The sequence below is a fragment of the Prunus avium genome, chromosome 4 (genome assembly GCF_965620075.1).
Source record: "Prunus avium chromosome 4, drPruAviu1.hap1.1, whole genome shotgun sequence".
Classification (NCBI taxonomy): domain Eukaryota; kingdom Viridiplantae; phylum Streptophyta; class Magnoliopsida; order Rosales; family Rosaceae; genus Prunus; species Prunus avium.
In genome coordinates this window covers 7677531-7681734 of record NC_142287.1, presented here as the reverse complement: position 1 = coordinate 7681734, position 4204 = coordinate 7677531, and the positions used below count along the sequence as shown (strand labels likewise).

The window sequence follows — 4204 nt, the reverse complement described above, 5'->3', positions numbered from 1 at the left end:
ATTTCTCACACCTATTGATTTCCGATCGAACCCAAAACTGGGGCAACATGATAATATGGTGGGAGGAGTCATTTGGTGAGTTTTGAGTGAAATCCAATCGCTAGAAGTATGGAATACACCAACCACTCCAATTAGGAACGAACTGCCGTTGAACTTGAATTGTCCAATTTCTCACACCAATTGATTTCGGTTCGAGCCCAAAACTTGGGCAACATCGTAATATGGTGGGAGGAGTCATTTGGTTAGTTTTGAGTGAAATCCAATCGCTAGAAGTATGGAATACGCCAACCACTCCAATTAGGAACGAACTGCCATTGAACTTGAATTGTCCAATTTCTCACACCTATTGATTTCAGATCGAGCCCAAAACTTGGGCAACATCATAATATGGTGGGAGGAGTCATTTTGTGAGTTTTGAGTGAAATCCAATCGCTAGAAGTATGGAATACACCAACCACTCCAATTAGGAACGAACTGCCGTTGAACTTGAATTGTTCAATTTCTCACACCTATTGATTTCGGATCGAGCCCCAGTCTTGGGCAACATCATAATATGGTGGGAGGAGTCGTTTGGTGAGTTTTGAGTGAAATCCATTCGCTAGAAGTATGGAATACACCAACCACTCCAATCAGGAACGAACTGCCTTTGAACTTGAATTGTAACAACCCGATCCTTAATTAATTTTCAATTATTATTTTATTCTAGAAAAAGACTGTTTTGCCCCTGGAATATTTTAACGGGTATGAAAGTTGACTTTTTGACCGGGAAGGAATTTGAAAATTTTGATTGGATCGTTATGCAGAGCACGTCGAAACGAGTTCTTAGACACGTAGTGAGCTCGAAGCGGAGTTGTAACGAAAAAGTTGCGATGAAGGAATTTGTCCGGTGGCAAACTTGTAAACAGTTCAAAGATTGTTTTTAGAAAACCAGAAGAAAAATCTCTTTTTACTCTCCCGACACGTCTGTTATTGTTGAGCCCCCAAATCTGATAAGCCCAACAAATTCCCTAAATATTCTCTATTCTGCACAAGTCCCATAAACCCATCATAATCCCAAAACCGACAGAACCTCCTCAAGACTTACTGATCTGTTCACAGGTCCAAAGCATCAACTTCCTGAGCTCGAAACGAAATAGTTCCTTCTTCAAACTTGTTCGTCTGCCTCATGAGTCGAACATATCCGAAAATTAGCCCAGTCGGAGAAATATAAACACCTCAAACCCCAGTTGGAGTATGAACAGCTCATCTCTGTCTGATACTCTGTGTTAAGCACGGATTTCTCTTTGCATGCGGGTTTCTGTTGCGATTCTTACCTCTATTCCTTCATAACAATTGTTTCTGAGGTCAACATCTACAACATATCCAAATTCCAAGGCAAACGGAGATTTCTATCTACTGTAAATCGTGTTCAAGTTGAGACTAGTCTTCACTTTCATTCTGTTTGCTGGTTTCACTCTAGTGTGCCCTTATTCACTCTTGCATGTGGCCTTCCTCTGATCTAGTGGCTTCGTTCCTTTCATCAAAGTTGTTCGTCTTTGTCTTGGCTATAATCTGTCAAAATTGGAGCTTCATCCAAGAATTGTAGTCATCTCAAGGCTGGTTGAAGTGTTGCCTACTTAGTTTGTTCTGCTGTATTGAGGTAGGCTCGAATTCTTTCTTGTGTGTTAATTTCTATTGATCAGTCGACAACACTTTCTTCATACAGGTTGTTCCTTAGTTATAGAAATATGACATATCCAAAATTCACAGCAATTTAAGTTCTATAACCATCTGAAACCTTGTTCAAAGTTAGTAAGTCCTCTAGTCTGCTGTTTAAATGCTACAGCACCTTACTCACTCTTGGATGTCGATTTCCTTTGTTCAGATGACCAAGGTTTCTTCTTGAAAGTTGTTCAGTTTCCTGTTTTCTACAACATATCCAACATTAGTGGTTATTCAATAAGTTTAGACCTCTCGGACAGAGTATAACTGAAACAAACTCCTCTCTCGTTATCAAGTGTTGTTTGGGAGTTTTACTCCTAGGGGGAATTCTTTGTGCATTGCAGAAAGATTCAAGGATTATGGTACACCGGTTCAGCGTACTCGATAAGAATGGTCTTAAACTAGTACACGCACTTTTAGAAGCCGGGGGTCAGGGCTTTAAATTAAATTATTGTGTTGAGCAATTTTATTGATTTAATATTTATGATGGCTTAAATAGGTACTCGGGTACCAGCTGATTCAAAGGAGGGACCCTCAAAGGGTCAGAGCAACTCGGACGCACAGTGAGTGGACTTTTGTTTTATAAATGGATTTTATGTTATTAAAGTTTCAATATTTGATCTTGAAGGATTTATTTATGGCTATTACTTTCTGAGCAGGAATAATGAAATTATATATATGTTCTCGATTATATGTTATTATATTTAAATGCAAATGGCTTGGAAAGTAAGAAATGAGGTTTTAATCATATTGAATGATTGGTTGAGGAATAAAATGGTAATTTCCAGGAAGGGCATGTATTTTGTTTTTAAACCACCATAGGTACCCAAAAATGTTGCCTTCAGATAAATTGTTGCTTTCGATTATAATGATGTCCAAGGACATCCCAGTTGCCTTCAGATGAGTCAGCGTGCGTTTGACAATTGCCCACAAGTTCAGGGACGCTCAAACTTTGTGGTGCTAGGAATGCGGCTCGGGTGGACCAAGTGTCCTCTGAGTCTTGCAAGGAATGCGGCTCGAGTAACTTTATGCTACCGAGACCTACTAGGAGGAATTGACGGAAATTATGGAATTGACGGATTTATGATGGGTACACCTAGGTGGAAGGAAATTGTTTCCCTTTATTAATCTCAGATATTTTGTTAATGTTTCACTGAATATATGCTCAGCTATATGTATGAGGATTTGCATGCCTGAATTTTCATACGGATATTGAACATGGATATGATTAAATTTTCTAAATGTTTTAACAGAGGGGTTAGTATGTTGATACCTTATGTTCTAAAACTTTATTTTTGTCCACTCACGTTTTTCAATGTTTTGCGCCCCCAGGCAGTAGTCGTGTACGGGGACATCACCACAGGGCCATCACTTTCCTCCATCCATCTCCTCCGCTACGTAGGAGTTCTTTTTGTATTTATACTGTTATCTTAAATTCTGAATTAGTTGCTCTGAAGATTTGCCCAAAGATCTTCTGTATGGCCTCAGGCCGGTTAGTTGGTTAAGTTGTTTGGATGTACGTTGAAAGCATGCTGGCGGTTGTGATGTTTTCTTTTTTATATGTATGCTTTCCAACAGGTGAAAATTTGGGAAAAGATTCAGTTTACAGAGGAGACTCTGCCGAATTTTCGGCGGATGTCAAACCTAAAAAGAATTTGGATTTTAGTAAGAAGGGCAAATTAGTCATTTGTGCCTGACACCCGCCAGGTGTCGGACACACACAGGGTTCGACTCGGATTCCAAAGTGGAATTTGGGTCGGGTCTTGTCATGAATTGTCCAATTTCTTACACCTATTGATTTCGGATCGAGTCCAAAACTTGGGCAACATCATAATATGGTGGGAGGAGTCATTTGGTGTGTTTTGAGCCGATCGCTAGAACTATGAATTACCCCTACCACTCAACTTTGGAACGAACTGCCGTTGAACTTGAATTGTCCAATTTCTCACACCTATTGATTTCGGAACGAGCCCAAAACTTGGGCAACATCATAATATGGTGGGAGGAGTCATTTGGTGTGTTTTGTGTTGAATCCAATCGCCAGAATTATGAGTTACCCCAACCACTCCAATTTGGAACGAACTGGCTTTAAACTTGAATTGTCCAATTTCTTACACCTATTGATTTCGGATCGAGCCCAAAACTTGGCAACCACTTAATATCGTATTAGGAGTCATTTGGTATGTTTTGAGTGAAATCCAATCGCTAGAACTATGAATTACCCCAACCACTCCAATTTGGAACGAACTGCCTTTGAACTTGAATTGTCCAATTTCTTACACCTATTCATTTCGGATCGAGCCCAAAGCTTGGGCAACATCATAATATGGTGGGAGGAGTCATTTGGTAAGTTTTGAGTGAAATCCAATCGCCAGAACAATGAATTACAACAACCACTCCAATTAGGAACGAACTGCCGTTGAACTTGAATTGTCCGATTTCTCACACCTATTGATTTCGGATCGAACCCAAAACTTAGGCAACATCATAATATGGTAGAAGT

At 39.7% G+C, this 4204-nt stretch overlaps 1 long non-coding RNA gene across 2 annotated transcripts; it reads left to right on the top strand.

Annotated features, from left to right (window-relative positions):
• Positions 1-984: 984 nt before the first annotated feature.
• Positions 985-3307, top strand: LOC148294739 (uncharacterized). 2 transcript variants are annotated; one of them, XR_015835425.1, is made up of 3 exons: positions 985-1639; positions 2201-2264; positions 3034-3307. It is a non-coding gene; the product is annotated as an uncharacterized LOC148294739 (long non-coding RNA). The 2 variants fall into 2 exon arrangements; XR_015835424.1 differs by lacking the exon at positions 985-1639 and having other exon boundaries at positions 1654-2264.
• The last annotated feature ends 897 nt before the right edge of the window (positions 3308-4204 follow it).